Below are 20,553 nucleotides of genomic sequence, written 5' to 3'. Positions count from 1 at the left end.
TCACTGAGGAAACTGTAGTCCATTTATTTAATAACTAGTCTTTTCACTAAGTGTGCTCTTTTTTTTTCTTTTTTCCGTGAGGAGAAACAACAGCTAAATTTAAAAAGTTAGAATGCCTAAACACTGTAAATTCATTTTTGGTTCTGGAAACAACCTGGTTGTACTCCAGTTACCTGTCTGCACCTCCTTTGCTGGGCAGGAAAGTTAAGGGCTTTATTTTGAAGAAATATTTATTTTAAAGGAAAATCATTGTAGCAATTATGCAAGATAACTGATTGCTCTTCATAATGAAAAAAAAAGCTTTCTTTAATACAAAAGACACACAAGTTTGATTAGATGACAAACCCTGGTCATTTCACAGAAGCCCACACAGAGACCGAAATAATGAAGCACGACATTTCAATTTCAGAAAGTAACCACTGCACCAGTAATCTTTGAAAAGAGTCAAAAAAAAGGTTTGGAGTTGTTGCATCAAGGCTGATGCAGCAGTGCTTCAGAACGTTTCTCTGGAAAGCATTTTAGAAAGTAAAAGCTCCATTTCCAAGAAAAAGAAAACTCTTAATTACAAAACAACTTTCCAGAATATCTCCAAGCTGCATGCACATAAATACATAAATATGTATTACTACACATAAAACAGCTCCAATGCATAAATAAAATAAAATTTGCAAGCTGTTTTTATTAGCAATAACACATGACAAATCATTATTTCAGAAATGAAGTCAGTATCTGAAAAAGGCCACTTATATGTGGGAACTAATGAAAATACATTAAAGGTATTCTGCTCTGAATTTGGGAGACTGCAGTATCTTGAGATAGCTTATGGGTGTGTTACTTTCCTTCAAATATATAAAAGTTTAGTTTACTAATCCTACCATTAGGATTTTTTATGAATTTAAAAATGTAGATACATCTTTTTATGAATTATTGATGATGATTTACCTCTTAACTAGGGTGGAATAAAAGCTACACCAATAATTAAGTGGTGCCCCTTTGAGTTTTCACATTAATTTCAGAAGATATTTTGAAATAGTTCAATTATAGGTGAAGTTCCAACTTTTTATAGACAATTCATATAAATAAGCATCAGCTGTGCAGAAAAAAAATCCTTTTCATTTTATTCATTCATTTTGGAGAAATAAGCATAAGAACAATATATATATATTTAATACATATTCATTAATATATGAAGATTTTACTCAGTTGGCACTTCTTTCTCTCTTTCTAGAACTTTTGCTCTCTTGTGTTCTTCCTCTGATCTTGAGCTTCAGAGCAAAAGACTATTCCAAAAGAGCAAATGGCTGTGATTCAAGATAATTCATCTAATTTCTTTCACTAGACAGGAAAGAAGAGAACAGAAAAAGGAATAAAGGAGAAGTATGGAGGAAATATGTAAGGAAAGGAAATAAAGATTTTGAAAGCAGTGGTTATACAGAAACTAAGGATGGATTGAGACTCAGTATTTGATTTGAAAGTAAATTAAGCTTAAGCTAAAGTTCAGTGCTTGGGTTTGAGATTTAAGAAGACTAAGGTTCATATTAAGATTACCTGCTAGAAATTACAGCCTAAAATACTGAGAACCTTGCAAGACTGTATTTTTTTAAATGAAAATTAGGAAATGGAGAGAATGAGAATATTGGATCTGTAAGCAAACTGGACTGGATGACTCTGATGAAGGATTTGTAATACTTCTTCTCAATACAACTTCTTCTCCTTTTAAAAATACACTTGAACCATTTCTGCCACCTACCATGGGTTTGGACTGTTTCTGTTTAATGATGGCTCTGTTTTTACTGATATGTACAATAAATTCATAATTAGACCAAGGAGATCAAATGAACTTAAAAAATAAAATAATGTTCTTTGGTTTAAATTCTAGTCTTTTGTTTTTCAGTTAGAAATCCAAATAGTAGATAAAGCTTTATTGTAAAGGGGCAGATGCCATTCTATTTGAGCGTCTTCATCTGTCCAGTGAAGAACTAATGCTTTTGACACCCAGCTCTCTTGATGTAAGTACTTCTACTTGAACCCCCTTTAAATGTATGCATTCATATGCAAGGTAAATTAAAGTCTGTCCACGCTTCTCTAACTTTCAACAAAAAGCACTTAGGTTCTCTGAATTGTCCGTGGAGGCTACATAAGTTTATATAGTAAAGATTCTTTCTTTGGACATCTAAATTAGCTGCTTAAAATTACATGGTGTGAATATTCTTTTTAGTGTAAACATACACTTAAGTACTGCTAGAAATGCAGGATGATTTCCTGAAGGGGCTTGAATGTTTTCTTTCTCTAAAAATAGCCAAATGTTCTAAGTGTTTTGTGGTTTTGTGAGCTGATTGGAGAACTAAATAATAGGGGTGTGGAGGTGTACTACTACTATTTGAAACAGTTGAAATATTTAGTCTGTAAGGTAATCCATATCTTAGAATTCATTGCTTGAAATCAGTGGAAATCTGTGAATGTGAATGCAAATTATCCAGTTTCGTGTATTTATTTAAAAAAAATATACTCTGCTTAGTTTCAGGGGTTTAACCTAATGTGAACTTAAAGGGAAACTGGATAAAATTCTGATTTCTTTCATTTTTTTTAAAGAGTTTATGATCTTTATAAGTGTCCATGTCTAATACAAACCATTCCATGATTTTTAAAGTATGCCTATGACATTAAGTATATATTATGATGGTTTAGTAATATTGGTTACAAACATAACTATTGTTTTCCTCTTTGTAATAGAGCTTTCTCGGCTTTCTCTTAATTTTTTCCAGAAGGGCAACATGTTTTATATGAAAGCCAAGATGGTATCATAAGCATCTGATTTTTTTTTTTAAAACAGTTGCTCAGATGCTAAGACCTTGACTTTCCGTACTTATTCAGTATATTTAGCAAGGGATGTGTGTTTGTGTTTGTGTGTGTGGCCAGGGTACAGCTGCCATCTGGATAAGGAAACAATGCAGTGGTATGGCTGAAGCCACAGTGAATTGTGCAGCATGCATGCAGTGAATTAAAGCATAATGGCTAGGAAGACTCATTCCTTTAACCCCTTTCTATCAGCATGCACCTGTGTTTTCATAGACGTACACACATATACACATTCTCTCTGAATGCTTTTTTTTCCGAAGAAGTGCAGTTTTCCCTTTCTGTTTTGTTGTTTCAGTTACAAAGCTTTGTTACTTTGCAGTCCATCAATTTTTGACTTTTCATGTTCCTCTATTTTTTCCATTGTAATACCTTATACTAGAATAGGGAGTGGTCTAGCTGTATTGTTATTAATAGTAAAAGCCCATGACAGTTTGTTTTGTTGACATGTTTTTAAGGTGGAAAAACACCCTTGAAATGCTTTTACAATTTAACACTAAAACTGCTCATGATCTTTTCACTTGTCTTTAAAGAAATTCAGTCGCTGAAATGTTAAGATATGGACAATGCAGTATGTTTTGCTTAAATACCTTATATGGAGTTTAACACAGTAAATATACAAGTTTTGAATCCCATTACATAACTCATTTCTTGAATATCAATATTAGTAGATATCTGTGGATTTTCAAGTCCTGTGGTCTTTCCTAGGACCTTCCTCAGTATAGTCTAAATTGGCATGAGTCTTTGAAATATCAACATAAAGAATCATTTTTTCCCCTTCAGGTGGTGAATCAGCATCACATCTGTTTTTTAAAATGTTTTGGAATTCTTACCTGCTAAAGTGTGTGTATATATATCTGTTTGTACTGGCCAATATTTTCTTAGGTGTTAACTAAAGCTCAAAATGACCTCAGCACATATTGTAAGAACGAGGCATTGTTCATTAGGCCATGAAACAGTAACCTGGAACTGTTTTTATTGCAGGTTGTTTTATGTCTTTTCCAAATATTTAATATTTCTTGCAGTTCTCCTAATACCTGTGAATTTGGGCATCAGACTTCTGTTGATGGGTTAATGATGATGTCTAGGTTGAAGTTATTCTTTTCAACTTACATTCTAGTACTGATTTCCTGCCTTTCAAAGTTAACGTTTTTCCTGTGTAATAGTTATGATGCACATTAAGTTCTGTCTGACTACAGTATTTAATTACTTAAAAGTGATTTTTTTGATTTAGATGTAACAGTAAAATAACATTAGAAACTGTCAAATTACTATGAGGATTTTCATATGTAGGTGTAAATCCTCCAGGTCATTTCAATTTTCTTTTTCTTTGATTAAAAAGATTTAATGCTAGAAGAAAATAGGCCTGTAGCTTTAGCCACAGATAAAATAAACCTGAAGAGTTTAAATGTTCAGGCATGTTCTATAAGAATTTAAATTAAGAGATACCCGAGAATAGCTTTAGCTTAGTGGTTTCCTAACCAAGACAAGTGAAACGGTGTTAGGAGAACAGAGTGGTATCATGATTAGTTTTCTTGTTTTATATGTGTATTTCTCATGCTCATGTGATAGGATTTTGCAGAAGAGGGTCTTTGGACCTTAGCCCTTGCATATAAAACTTGACTGAAATAAATACTTCAGTCTAACCGGGATGAGCGTCTTCCTGCAGAATACGAAGAGATCAGAGACATGCAGGTATGTTCTCAAAGAGATAGCAGAGGAAAAATATCCTAAGAAAATGCGTATTGTAGATTTACCAATTTTGTATAGATTGCAGATACTGTGGTTGTTTATATTCTCTTTTGTTTCTGATATTGTGTGATTATCAGGCCTAGTTTAAAAAAACCAAAACCCCCTATATTCTGGATGTCTTTGATTTAAGATATTGACAAGAACGAGTAATATGATTCTTTTGTATTTTAGCAGACTTGCTTTAAATAAGAATGCATCTTAACTGTTGTACCACTTCAAGTAGATGGAAAAAGTGCACGTTTTGAAGTGCCTTGAAGTCTCTATGGCCCCAGGGTTTGCGTACTGCTTGTTTGCTAGTACAGTTCCGATTTCTCTACCCATGCACAGAATTATGTTAAAAAGATGATATTGATGATGCAAAAACAGTTTCAGGAATTGGTCAGCCTTAACTGTCATTGCCTAAGCAAGGTTTGAGTTCTACCTCTTTCTGAATACAATCTGTAATTACTTGTCTACAATTTCTGTTTGTAGGATGCTCAAATTATTCATTTTAAAGGATAAGGCAGTTCCAGGATTGAATTGTGTTTTTTAATATATAATACTGCTACTTCTATGGCTGCACCTTGTTGCAAAAGGAGGAAGATATGTAAGGAATGAATCAGGCAAATATAGAACCCATCTCTTGATTAAGCCTTATTTTTGGGTTAGTGTGAATATAAATTCCTTGATATAACTTTTGATGAGATACTGTAGTGATAAACCATAGGAAGCTCTGAAGAAGGAAATAGAATATTCTGTTTTCAGAATAATTGGATCAGTGATCAATAAATAATGCACCTACATATTAATTGCTTTGCTGTCTTCATCCATTGCCATTTTCCATCCCACAGTGATTAGGTGGGGTTCTTATCTTTGCATTTCAATCAGCTGGCTTTCTCCTCTGCTCAGAAAGGTGGTGGGGCGCATAGACAATATAGGCTGTCTGTCCCTTTGCAGTATGATATTGGAGCCCACCTTAGCTCTGAAGAAGACATTTCAGGGAAAGTGTAGCTCTCCCTGGACCAGAGCTTGAGCAGTCACCCTGTGCTGTTGCCAGAGCTGCTGTTTGGTCATGCGTGCTACCAGCCAGGCTAATTGTACACACAGTGAGGCAGACTTACTATGCTTGTGCAGATCAGTAGTGCAGCATGTGCACAGTAGACTCCATGTGTGATGTGGGACAAAACTCATACTTGCAGTTGGCTGCTGAGGCCACTTCCTACCTGTTTTAAAATGACAGTGGGCTCATTTGTTCTTTGGAGGCTGGGTTTACATGGAGTGTAAGCGTTCTGGTCAGTGCAGGTGATGACATATGCAGAGTGGCAAGCGTCAAGAGCCACAAAGGTTCTTAGACACCATGACATTCAGCTTTGCAATGCCTGACAGTCCAGCAGCCACTTAACAGCCCAACCATGCGTGCACAAAAACCTTTGTACTCTTTAAGATGTTCTATTTCTAGGCAGATAGACAGGGCCTGGAAATAATCAGATTCCTGAAAGGTACCTAAGTGTCTTTAAATAGCCTGTCATAGGAGCTGTAGGAGACTCAGATATGCTCAGAGTAGACTCTTCAGATCTTATAGCTCTCAGAACTTAACTAATCTTTTATGAGTGTGTGATTTTTGAATGTTTTTAACTAAACTAAGTATTCTAGGCATTTCAGTCCTGCCTTAGTTTTATACTTAATATACTATAAATCTAAAAATGGAAAATGTGTTCTTACAAGTTACTCTTCTGTTTTTGTAATGTACATGTGGTTGAACTGTTATGTTATATCAAAATGCACATTTTTGACTATGAAAATCAATTACATTAAATCAACTTTATTTGAAATAGTTGGGCAAGGAGATGCAAAATAAAGGGGGAAAATCCAGCATGAAAATTAATGGAGGATTAGGGCTTGAGAGAAAACAGTGTGAGAATGAGACAGGAAAAATATGAAATAAGTATAATGACTTTGTTCTCTCTTGGAAATATGTTCAAGATAAGCCCACGGGGATAAAATGTGTATTATCAGATCTTTTGTCTATATAATCTAGAGAGCTGAATGCTAACAACATATAAGGTACCAAATAACATGAAGCTGTTCAACAATTGGTGCATAGAAAAACTTAAAATTATTAATGGTCAAGGCTACCATCATATATGTTAATCCATATGAATTGTACTGCTTGTCTGAAGTCATCATTAAACATACCGTTTAGGCTGACTTGTGTGAACTTCACTCCTCTCTGGAATGGACAGCTTATGAAGGAAAAATGAAAAGGGTGGAAAAAAAATTGTCATTTATACTAAATAGAAAAGAGCTGAGTTAAGTTAAAAAAAAAAAGTTGTTTCTGACTAATAATTAAGAGTTTTTGTATAATTGAAATTAAAGAAGTGTTTAGAATCATGGATGGTGGAGAGCGCTGTCTTTGCCAACTATCTGGTGAATGAGTGGGCAAGTGACTTCTGACATGCGTCTTACTAATTCCTTTCCCTGCCTCACTCACTGTGATGATTTTAATAAAGTGTTTGTAGTACTGCAGGAATTTCCGCTGCAGTGGAGAGAGTTGCCATAGGCTGTGGTTTTACCTCACTGAAAGATCTATCTTAAACTTGTTATTAATCAGTGTACATCTCCTTTGGATGAGAATTTACTTGAATTAAGTAACTTTTATCTCCTTCAAGCATGTGAAAACGTGAAAAATTAAGTAGATTATTTCCTTCTTTAGTTAATAAAACTTCTGTACCATTTTTTATCAAGACATATCTTACTGTTCATCTTCATACACACAGGTCAGTTTTTATTTCCCTTTTAACACTTTGCCTTTACTCTGAAGGTGATTTTGAACTGTAATGCACTTGTTAGGTCTAATCAACTTATTTCACAAATTCGACCACCAGGTGGCCTTCAAAGAACGAAAGTCAGCCTTTCCCTGGGTATCAGTTACCTCATTGCTCTGGGCCACTTCCTGCACTCAATTGCATAATAGTCAGATTGCTCTCAAATTAACCATATGGCATCATTACGCATTGCAAATATGTACTAAATGCTGGCTTTTCAACTGACAATTTTCCTGCAAAAACTGAATATGGGAGAAAAAAAAACCCTTGCCTCTGCTCACCAACATTTATTTTGGGGTTTCTTGACTATTGCTATTACTATAGTTACTGCTATTGCTGTTGACCACTGCTATTACTGTTGCTACTGCCTACTGTTGTGCAAGCTTATTTGAATCAGTAACTGTCTGCTTTTTCAGAAGCAAACACACACAGATTTTTGGAATAAAACATCAAGACCTGATCAGTGAAGCTCGAATATACGTTCTGTTTTGGCTGGTTTTAGAATTTGAATATACTGAGACCAGCTTCTTTTAAATGAAGTCTATATTAATTATTAAAATATAAGAAAGTAAGTTGAGAATTTTCTAAAATAAAATAGCAAAGATTAAATAATAATTATATATATCAATGTCTTATTCTAATACTAATACTGAAAGAGCAAAAAAAGGAAAATAGTGGATATCAATTGCAGATATTCAAGATCTCTGTTCATGAGCTATGAGTACTCTCAAATGTGGTCTATTGCTATCATATTCTACCAATTAACTGTCTACGTAGTAGATGTAGATCTAGGTTCAGCATTTAGTGTGACAAAACAGTCTCAAATTCTCAAACGTTGTTCCTTTATACCAAAGGAAGGACTTATTTAGAAAATAGTTAATAAAAAACTGCCTATGCATGTTCCATCTGTAATAGTGACCCCTCCAAGGAGAGCTTCTAAATAACACTCTAACGTATACCTGTATCAGCCTGACCTTGTAGAACAACTCGCCAATAAGCTCTTCCTTCTTGCTGGGAGGAAGAGTTCCTATGTGACAGCTGGAATTAGCTTGTTATGAGTTCTGGAGCTTTGGCTGGGGAGAGAAAAACTGTCTATCAGCCTTAGAAGGACGTCAGAGCAAGCTTCTGTAACTCAGTGGCTGTGCTTTTGTGCTTATTTCAATTTATACTTTTCTCCTTCTTCCAACCTCCTTTTCTTCTGCTTGTAGAGTATTGCAGTATATTCGTACAACAAACATCCTGGAAATGAGATTTACATTAAGTTTTAATACATTTCTACAAAATAGCTTTATCTCAATCACAAATATAAATTTATACAAAATTTCTACAAAGCAAAACCAATACACCTCCAGGAAAATTAAAACAACAACAACAAAAACCCAAACCCACCAACTCTGAAGAATAAGGAAACAAGAATTATTAACAATAAAGAGGCAAAAATAATTCAGGACAAAAATAAAAATTATCTTACAATTTGAAGGTGAACTAAATCTGTATAGAGACCTACTGGTGACATCAGATAACCTAAACTCCTCTGGAAAAGATCATCATCTTACTGCCAGATTTAAAAATAATGATAGAAAATCCAGAGGTCAGAGGAGAGAGGATGGCAGGCTTCAGGTATAGGATTAATTTTCTTAGTTACAGAAACACAGAACAGTAACAGTTCCAATTCCTTTACCCATTTCAGTCATTTTTAGATGGTTCTGTCTGTCTGTATAATGTGTTATAGCAAATCAGTTTAAAGAAAATGAATGCTGTAAAAAAATATTTTGCATATGTGCATTTTGAAAAAGGTCTCAAAGTATACTCTTCCGAAATGTGTTTCCTATGTATGTTTGTCTGTTTAAAATTAATGTAGTGTCTGACAGAATTTCTGGAAAAAGATTTTCCCCTCTATTTAAATTTTCTTTGCTTTTCTAATCCAAACCCAAAGTATTTACTGGGTCAAACTGATCTTTTCTTGAAGTTTGGAAAATCATAATACTAAACTATTGCGCAGTCACTGAAGTACAAATTCAAATCAGCTGCTATTGAATTCATAGTTTTTAAAGCATTCAAAATGATTTTCTTTCCTTTGTACTTGCAAACTGAAATTCTACAGTTTGCTTAAATATTGCTATCATATCCTCATCTGAAAGAACTATTATGTGTACATATAGAAACTGGATCTTACGGGGTAATTTCTTTCTGTTCTTCTGTATTATCTCTAATTCATTTTCAGGTAGCCCTATTCCTTTATTACCCTTCTTTTTCTTTAAGAAAAGTAAAAGAACATCTGTTGGGGGGGGGGGGGAGAGTGAAGAACTTTGCAGTGGTCAGCTACTCTATGAAAAAGTGTAAAAGTCAAACCAGGGCTCATTCTGGGACAGGACTGTCACTGGTTATTATGCCTTAGTGGTTAATACACACAGATTGGGAAGCAGGTTGTTTTCATGTTTTGTCCTCTCCTCCCCACTCCGATTGTCTATTCTGTTCCAGGAATGACCAGTTTCTTTGTGCTCTAGAACTACTTCATAGCTTAAACTCGGAAATTATTTTTTAGCTTTGGATCTGTTTGGAAAAGAAATCACATTAGTAATTCTGTACAGCTTTTTAAATAAAATACTTCACTAAAGAAGGTCTTGTAATCAGAAATGCTTCTTACCTCTTCCTAATTAGAAGAATACCACTGATGTTATTAACTGCTTGTGTGAGAGGAGTATCACAAAACCAATGCCAATTAATAAAAAGTTGCAACTAGGCAGATGTACTACAACTATTTTTTTCTGATGCTGCTTGAGAGCACAACCTGACCTTAAAATCACTGCTACATCAAATTAATGTCATTAAACTACCTCCAGTGGATTTTCTAAATATCAGCATTTTATGGGAATGCCAAAACAACTTGCTTTGATTAGGAAGTCTGGTTCCTGTCATAAGAACAAACTTCTGTTACTTTTATGTAGTTCAGATTTGAACTCTTGAGCAAATATCAAAGTGTTTTTTGACTTGCTAATTTAATAGAGCTTCAGGCTTCATTTATGAGAATGTAGCTGCTTTAGAAGATACAAGTTAGTAGTTAGTAATAGTTAGTAGTACCAGTCTCTACCTGTTCTCCTGATTCCTCTTGAGCCTGCAAAGCACACTTCCCATGTTTCTGTTCATCTTTCCCCATGTTTTTCTGCTTTATCCTGTGACTTGCAGCACTGCTTAACTTCTCTCGCCTTTTTCTCCTTTCTTTTTATATTTTAATGTAACAATTGTCACAGTAGATGAAATCATATGATATATATGACGATGCTACAGAATTTGTGTTCCTGGTGACATTCTGTGGTTAGCTGTTGTATTAAATGTAATCCAAAAGAGAGCTGTCTGAGGGTATGGCTGAACATTATGTAATGATATTTGCAAAAGTTAGCAATGGTACATCCTCACAATTAGGAAGAAATACATGTTTTCTATCCTAAATGCGTATTGAGTTGATAGTTCACTTTATGAAGTCTTTTTGTTTACTTTTAAATTCTCAGTGTCAGCTGGAAAGCTGAATGTTTTTCTAAAGTAGCCAATTTTAGGGAGTTGCTTTCTTTTTAGTATTTAGCACATAATGGTAAAATCAAATATTTTGCAAGAAAATGTATTTTATAATATCATTGTGTTGAGATTATATATGCTATATATGTGTTTATTATACACACGTATGAGGACGGCTTATACTGAGTCAGAATGAGATTTTCTGCTAAATGCTTCAGTTGCTTAAAATTCCTTTTGAAATTGTTTGCTACAGAAGAAGATAACCCACTCATTAAATGCATGGAATGGGCAATATCACATCTTTATAAAAACAGCTGGCTTAAAACTTTTTTCTTTTAATTTTTTTTAAGGCTCTTGAAGCTGATCGGGAGAAAGAATTCTTGGAAATTGCCTGTGTGTGCAAGACTAACTTGCTGTCAGGTCACTCCTTTACAAAAAGCATAAGTTAGGAAACACAAGAAGGCAGTCACATTGGCCATAGGAGATGGAGCTAATGACATCAGCATGATCAAAAGGAAGGGGAAACTTTTGTTTTAAAATGTTAATAAAAATGCAAAGGTGGTTTATTAATGAACTGATATTTATAGAAGGCCCGTTGCTTAGAAAAGTGTTTCTAAAAAAGTTTTTATTTTATTTTTGAAGAGTTATTTAAACTTTTTTGGAAAAAAAAAATCACATCAGCCATTACACTACTACTTGGCACTTGGAATGAACTGTGGTAAAGAAGTAAAGTTGCTTCATGTGAGGTGAACTTAAACTGAATCAGATCAAAAACCTGTCCAGTTCAGGATCCTGTCTTTAGCAGTGACCAAAAGCAGATACCTAGGAAAGAGCAAAAGAACAGAGCAACCATTCAGAGATGCTTGTGCTGCTTCCTCCAGCTCATGTGTGTCTCAGGAAGATGAGTGTTTCGTTTGTGCTTCCTAAGGCCTGATGGATTTTTCTTCTATGACTTTGCATGGTCACCTTTCAAATATATGGAAAACTAGCTTCCACAATATCTTCCAGCTGGTGGTTATTCTACTAAAATGCAATATTACTGTTAGAGTTACAAATGTTTATGCTAATCATTGATTTAAAAAAAACATAACTGAAGGACTTAACAACTTGGCTGTGTTTTGCAAATGGGGAAGCTGACTGATAGCTATTAGTAGCTAGCAGTTGTTTCATGGCCTATCTGTTACAGGCAGAATACTAGGGTCTAAGGGGTATGAGTGGGACTCTTCCTCTGCCTGCCATTGTGGACTTCCTTTTCATTCAAGGCACTTACGAAATAATACAGAATTGAATGCTCTTAACTACCATCCCAAAGGCTCACCTTTCACCCTGATTTAAGGAGAATTTTTGAATAATAGATGATGTATCTTCTGTTGTTAGCTGAAATACTTCTTTCATTGCTTTATTTTGCTCATAGCTGGGTCTTTGATGGAATAAAGATTATGCAAGTCTGTTGCACAAAGGGTTAGTTATTTTACCCGGTCTGAGCTGAAATACCAAATGCAGGACCTGACAGCATCTGTATTGGACTACCATCCTGATGAATAGGATGGCACTATCAGCCTCAGAACACAATAGAGTATCCTTGTTTGGGTCTCACTTAATTGCATGCAGGCATCTCAGTTAATCAGAATTAATGATTCAAGAAAATAGAGTTCTATGGTACTATGTTTAGATATCCTCCAAAATTTCCCAACTGACTAGTGTTTCTATTAAGTTGAGGATATAGTGTGGCAATATCAGAATATTGTACAATATTAAGCATGGCAAACACTGAATGCCTAAGTTAATATTAGTAACTGCTCTGTTTATTGTACTGTCAGATACTTGGAAGCTCCTTTATGCAGTACAATAGCTATGTAACATTATACAGGAAGCATATAAATTTCTAATTAATTGATGGGCAGCCATAAAATGATTTAATAAAATGACTTTATGATGAATAACAGTCTGAGCTGCTTGCTTACATTATTTCATCATGCTGTTGCTAGCCTTGGCTGTAATTTTTCAGAACCCCATATTCCAATGGCATATTGTTGAAGCAGGAAAAATAGCAGAATAGGACTCCACAAATTTTCTCCACTGGATTATTCTATAACAGTTATGTATAAAATTAAGTTCTATTTGTTTTTCCTAGTTCATCTGTTTTGGTGAGAATGGGGAAATGGTTCTCTAGAGACAAGAATGGAAAGGAGGAAAAGTTAAAGAGGATGTGGAAGCATAACAAAAAATTATCTTACCTAGGGAGCTTCTTAAGCTCCTCCAAATGGAAGTCATAAGTGAGTCATGAAAGAAAGTGATAATGTGAGAATATTCCTTCTTTCATAAACACTTTTGACTTCTATTTCACACTTCCTGTAGCCTAGGATAATGTTCTACACTGACAGTAATTATACCTATTGTCTGAAATTGTCTATGTGATAGTTTAATAAACCAACATCTGTTTTTTCAGCTACTTAGCAGAGGTACATTTCCTCTCTGTTTGCTTGCAGGTGAACACACAGGAGTTGGCCTCAGTAGCCAGGAAGGAATGCAAGCAGTCTTGGCCAGTGACTATTCATTTGCCCTGTTTGGATACCTGCAGAGACTTGCTTTTGTTCATGGCAGGTGGTTTTATCTTGGAATGTGCAAGTTCTTGTGTTATTTCTTCTACAAAAACTTTGCTTTCACACAGGTGCATTTCTGGTTTGGCTCCATCTTTGGCTTCTCTCCTCAGGTTAGTTTCTGACTGCTAGGTTTACGAACAAAACAGTGATTTGTATGCTTAATATGCCTTAACTGTTAAAATATTTATTTTTATTGGATTATTAAAAGTCAGAAAAATGAACTCGGTAATCCAAAAGTTTGAGTAAAATTGTTTGGAAGTTAATCAAAATCATATTAAATTTTGTTCTATTTTGAAAACAAATGTATCTGACTGCAATTACTTAATGATCCTCTTCTTTTTCCAAGATTCTTGAGATATATCATTATTTTGTATTTCCGGCTATCCTGCCGTATACTTAGAAGGAGAAAAAAAGAGAACCATATGTTCTGCTTTAGTGGTAAATCCCAGGACTTGTCTGTGTGGTTTTAAGGAGTGTGTAGATAAGCCATGACAAAATAACTGATCCTAACTGAACTCCATCCACCATAAAAGATGGCCAGTGAGCAATTATACTAAGGTAAAGAGCTCTCTTGGAATTTCATGCTTTTTATAAAACACAACCTAGATAGCCTATCCTTTTTTTCTAATGTTTAATCTGTGGGCCTTGTTCTTCAGCAAACATTAAGCTGGTGATTTAAGAGGCAGTGAAGGGAGAGGCCAAGAGTGGAGTCCTTGTATATTAAACAACATGTTTTAACATGTATAAACAACATATATATTATTAAGGGACTGAGAAGGAGTTTTATTGGAGACTATATTTAGAGCTGTTTAATCCAAGGAATCCCAAGTTTTATCTCCTGAGCATTTAAATCTGTTTTATGAGAATAATGACTTAGAGAAGTATGACCTTTTATCTTTTTTTACCAGCTTTCTGTTGATAAGCTAAAAGAACCTATTTCCAAATTTCTTTACCCAGAATTAGTGAGATAATATATCCAAAAAATAGAATGTTGTCTTTGTTAATCCTATTTAATAGATTTAAATAAGGAAAAAATATATATTGTTTTATTTTTATGCAAATGTTTATTCTCTAGTACCTAAGCAACAGGGGTTTTGATCAGTCTCTCTTGTAGATTCTTTGTTATTCACAATCTTCCATCTCTGTTTAGGAGATATTACTAGGCCTTAAAAATAGCCATAATGGTCAGACCATCTTGTCTTGTCAGAACCCTGTTTTCAAGTGTCCAACAGCAAATGCCTGTGGAAGAGCATAAAAACAGAGCAAACAATGATACTTTCTCATGTTACTTGTTGCTTCCAACAGTTTGCAGCTTAAAGGCTTTCTCAAAGGTGGTGCTTTATGTTTAATAACTGTTAAAGGCTTTTTCTTCCATGGACTTGTCCAGCTGCTTGTTAAATCCTTGGGGATTTTAACATGTGCAGCATCCTGCAGCAAGGAGTTCTACAGCTTAATTAAGATTCCTTTTTCTTTTAAACATGCTATCTACTAGCTTTATTTGATGCCTGTTAGTTCTTGTATGTGAAGAGACAGTGAGCAGTGATTGTCTATTTATCCCTCATGGTTTTATAGACCTCTTTCCTACTTATTTCAACTATTAGTAGACCACAGTCTACTTATTTAGTGACTGATAAGTCAGATGCTGATTAGAATCTCCTCCTGTGGAATACTGAAAAGAAAATATCAGGTTGGAAATGAGTAGGTAGTGTTGGTAATTAAAGTGGGCGGATCTCATAGCAGGCAGAAGGAATGGAAGAAGAGAAATAAGTCTTCCCTGGATACCTTAAAGTATATATTTTTTTCTGCCCAGATGAATCTCCTGAAACCAGAGAGAGGAACTGGTGAAAAATTCTAAACTGCAGCTGCAATACATATTCCAAAGATCATGCAGTGGTGACTTCAGAAAAGGAAATCATTCCTGATGCTGCTGGCATGGCTCCAGAAAAGAGAGAGTCGAGAATTGTGTGAAAGCATGAATAACTGTGAGACTCTGTTACTGTTCTGAGCCTTGGGAAATAACCTTTATATATCTGTAGAAGGGGATGTTTTTTAGCAATTGCAGCAATTAAATGTCACATTTGATTATAATTTATAGAATTGCACAGTATTGGAAAGCCTTTAGTGAACACTAGAGCGACCAGTATGGTTCACATTAACATTTTTGCTCTTTTGGCTCACCTTAATAAATGTAATACACAAAAGTGTTTTTTTTTTTCCTCAGAAGGTTTTAAAAAACAAACAAAAAACCACCCGTTTAAATTTTTTATCTATAGGATTTGTTGCCAGGGTTAATTTATTATTTTTTTTCCCCTGGAGTTTTGATGTGATTCAGATTTGAAGAGATTTTCATAACTGTGTTTTGACTGTCTGCCTTTTAGTTAAAACTTTCATATTTTTCTTAATGAGCTATGCTTTGTGTGATATACAAAAGACAAATTTGTCGAAAATGAAAGGGCTTTAGTTTCAGATTAAGATATGGACTTAGATGTAGATTTTTAGAAGAGATGCCACGGGTGTTTTCCTAAATGACCAGAAGATGTAAGAGATGGCATTTGTCTGTCATGGCTATATGTTTAACAGATCGTCAGATAAACTGCCAGCATACAAGAAATCCTTCAATCTTGTTAGAAAGTTCTGTAATGAGAAAACATTTAAACTGTTTTTATGCTCACATAGTTGCCATGTACTTGTCAGGCTCAGGTAGTTAACAGCTTGTGAATTTTAACTTCGTATTTCCCAGAGCACAAACAAATGAATTTTATTATTCTTTTTGTTTTTAGTTGAGCTGGCTTTGAGATCTCAGTAAGAGCACGCTATATCAGACACTCTAAAAGGCAGACTGTCCTAAAAGCCTTACCCAAGAATTACTTAGGACAAAGATAAAGGTCAGATTATCTGACCTTTACTATCTGACCTCTGAGCTGAGAACAAGATTCAGATTTCCTAATACCTAATCAAGTGTCATGCTAATACTTCGAGAACAAAAGCTACAAAATAAAAGAAGGCACGTTTCCTTAGGTAAGACAGGCTGGCAGAAGTATATCACAGTGGTTTTCTATGCTGTACTATGTCCTGTGCACTGCTATGTTCTTTTTGCTTCAAAAGTCCTTATTTTTTAAATCTTTAATAGATTTAAATAGAAGTTAGTTGGGAGACTTTGCTTTGTAGCAAATTATATTAAAAAAAAATGTACACCAAGAAATGACTGTTTTGAACATGGAGGTTTTTAGTCTGGTTATAGAACATGTTGTTTTGTTCTTACAGTTTTCTTTCAAGTGAAAGCAGTTTTTTTCTGGAGACAAATTAAGACAACAGATTAGGACTATGCAATCTGCTGCTTGAAACTGTGCACATGATGTCTCGGTAATATGGCAGTGGACACTTTCTGAATTCCAAATAATTCTATGGAATGTTATTGCTAAATTACAAATTTTCCATTTTTGTTTTTTTATACAGTTCCTATATATACAGGCATACCTTGGAGATATTGCGGGTTCAGTTCCAGACCACCGCCATAAAGTGAATATTGCACTAAAGCGGGTCACATGAATTTTTTGGTTTCCCAGTGCATATATAAAAGTTGTTTACACTATACTGTAGTCTATTAAGTGTGCAATAGCATTATGTCTTAAAAAAACCAGTGTACAAAATGTGACACAGAGACGAAGTAAGCACATGCTGTTGGAAAAATGGCGTTGATAGACTTGCTTGATGCAGGGTTGCAACAAACCTTCAATTTGTTAATTAAAAAAAAAAAAGCAATATCTGTGAAGTGCAATAAAACAAGGTATGCTGGTGTGTGTGTATATGTATAAAGATATATGAACAAATAACTGATTATATTATCAAGCTGACTTTCACAGATGTAAAGCAACCACTAGTTTTGAATTTCCTAAATAAATTCCAGTAGTTATGTTGGGTGTTCCTTCTGCAACAATGACTCAATATCTTAATCTCTTCCAGGAGACAAAATTATACATGTGCTTTTAGAGTAGAAAATATTTCACATATTTTAGGTCTCAGGAGATAAAAATGTTATTTTGGCTCCTTTGAAGGCATAGGCGAAGTGTTTTAAGTGCACTTTGTGTAGGCACTTTTGACATAAGTGGGGCCAAAATTTACCATAATCTCTGATTATAATAATTTGTATTTTCCTCCTTTTTTGTCACTAGCCTTTATTTCTTTGAAATTAGCAAATATAAGATAAAAGAAGCAAAAAGGTAAAAGGTCTCAGCATCTGTATCTTTCATATGCCTATTATTAGAGACTTTCAGGTTACCAACAGGACAGCAGAAAGCAGCTGGACAAATGTAAACAGATTATGCTTTATTGGACCCAATGTTGCCATTAGAACAGCACTGTAATTACTTAGTGGCATATGGTATCTCATTACTTTGGACTGTGTTATTTTGTTGGCACAATGGAATTTGACACTACTCTTGATCTTTGATTAATGTGCTCCCTTCTGTCCTGGCCTAAATGCCCAGTAGATGGACTGTATGCATGAGATGACAATTTCTGGAATGCAATCTTCTGGTGACATGTGCATCTAAAAATTGCTCTCCTGTGCATGATGTGTGATGCTAAACACTGATGGTGGGGCAACTGGTTAGCAGTGATGTGGTGTAATTTCTCTGACATTTACTGATAGTGTTAATTATGTTTTTTCACTGATCTTTTTTCAAATTGATTATTTTAATTCTTGTTTTACAAGAATATAAATTCTCCTGTAGCCATGGTGCCTTACATCCAAGAGTGGTACATTGGGATAGTCTGTTTCCTCCACTTCAGTCTGCTGGAAGAATAAAAGGGAACTATTGTGGGGGAGATAGTTCTTAGTTTGGCTTTACTGAAACTTCTACAAAGAAGCAAGCATCCTATGAGGTAAAGCGTTATCTTGGGCAAAATTTTTCAGGTTGTTTTTTGAGTAAATCTGTGTTAGCTCTTATGTATTAGACAAACAGGAACTAAGATAAACTTCCAGAATTTTGACAAAATTCAGCCTCAAATCTAAGAAACTGTTGAACATTAAAACATTTCTAGACTTTGAATTTGTGACAATCAGCAATTTCCTTTTCCTTTTTGTGAGTATTTGCTGCTAGCAGGGACCTGGCTATGCTAACTCTGGGGACTTGTAGGATTAATTTTTCTTCTTGACTCAAACTCAGTATGAGGGAGAGGGAAGGAGAGGAATGGCAGAGGGAGACGGATCTAGTAGCAAGCTTGCAGTGTACTGTGACTATGCTTGTGAGCTATAATTCTGACAATTATAAAATTGGAAACGTTTTTGATAGAGAAGGCTATGATGGATGCATGTAGTCATTTTAAACTTTCAAAACTGGTGAACTGGTAAACTTTCAAATGCTGGTGAACCATCAGTAAAGATTAGGTCAGGATCCACTTCTACATGCTATATTCATTATTGGATAATGTAAGTTAAAAAGGCCCCTTACAACAGAATTATATTTGCTTAATATGGTACCTACCTTTTAAAGTCTCAAAATGTTTTATGAATGTTTATTCTTACAATGCTGTTTTGGTATGAACTATGTTTTATAGACAAAAAAGCAAAATTCTGGAGAGATCAAATGAGTTGTCAAAGGCGACTCAGAAAAAATGTGTGGCAAAAGCTGAGTAAAATTCCGGTCTTCCAATCTTCCATTCTATAAATAAATGACAAAATCATTCTTCCCAATCTTTGCAAATGTTCCAAGGTACCATATGCTTCTTATATATTTTAGTACTTATTCCAGTCTCCTGTATGTTGGTACCAAGGATGGCATATCCTGTACAATTACCTGTGTGTATAGAATGCAATTTTTTTCATTTTTAAGAAAACCCTACAGAATATATTGATTTTTATAACATATGTGTAAAATAATTTTTTTCACTGTTGGTTAGCATGATTTCTGTCTTCTGAGCTTTGGGTTCAGTTGGGGCTTTTGAAATATGCACCAAATATCATAAAAACCTCCAGCAAAACTGATAATTGTTCACTTCTTTACCACAAAAATTTCAGGAAGTTCCTCAGAGAAAATGTATCAATGGCTGCTCTGTCTATGATCAGACTTGGCTGCAATATGTAATTTTTATTTTATTTTTAGCATCAACAATAAAATGGCATTGAAGAATGGTTTTGGAGATCATGTGTATTTAATTTGTATTGCTTTTTTGCATTTATTTTGCAAACATACTTGGTTCTTGAGTTTCCCCACAAGTTCTGAGTTTTAGCCTTCTCAGTTTCTTAAATTTGTTTGCTTTATGGGAAATCATTCTCAAATAATTATCCTTTCTTCACAAAAGCATGCAAAACAGTACAAAATCAGGCACGAGATATCTTTTGCATCTTGATTGCTAAATTTACTTTAGTTTATAGAGGTTATAAAACACACAACCATCCTGGAAATGTATAGCATCTAGGGCTGTTTCTTGGAAGTATTAGCCTGTCCATTTAGAGGAATATATTTTGATCAAGTTTTAATTGAGGTTTCTCTTACGCAAAAGTCATTTACCGTCTTGTCATTTTTCATACCTTTCTTAGTTCTAGATATGCTTTTTTTTGGGGGGGGGCAGAAAGGGGAAGAAGGGACAGAAACCAAAACTTCCCATATTATCTAGCATTCAAGTGCACTGTAAATATATGTTGTGGCATAATGATGTTTTACATTTTATTCTGTATTCCTTTACTAATAATTCCTGCAACTCCATTTTCTTTTTGGCTTTTCCTGAAGTTGAGTTGAAGTTTTCACAGAACTACTTACATAAATCCAAGATCTCTTTCTTGAGTGGTAATGTCTCTCTACATATCAACACTGAATTTCACCTTCAATTTCATAGCCCAGTCATTCTGTAACAGGATATTCTTTGCTGTTTATCACTTTTATGATCCAGAATAGCATAACCAATAACTCCTGTCACCTCACTCTTCATCCTTGTTTCTAAATTATTCATAAATCTGTTAACTTGGAACAGATCCCGGTGGGATACCGTTGTCACATTTCCTTTTAGTGAAAACTATTTACTTC

Source organism: Apteryx rowi, unplaced genomic scaffold, assembly GCF_003343035.1.
Source record: "Apteryx rowi isolate R43461 unplaced genomic scaffold, aptRow1 scaffold_17, whole genome shotgun sequence".
NCBI classification, from domain to species: Eukaryota; Metazoa; Chordata; class Aves; order Apterygiformes; family Apterygidae; genus Apteryx; species Apteryx rowi.
The sequence above is the reverse complement of the archived record's forward strand: the minus strand, read 5'-3'. Positions refer to the sequence as shown.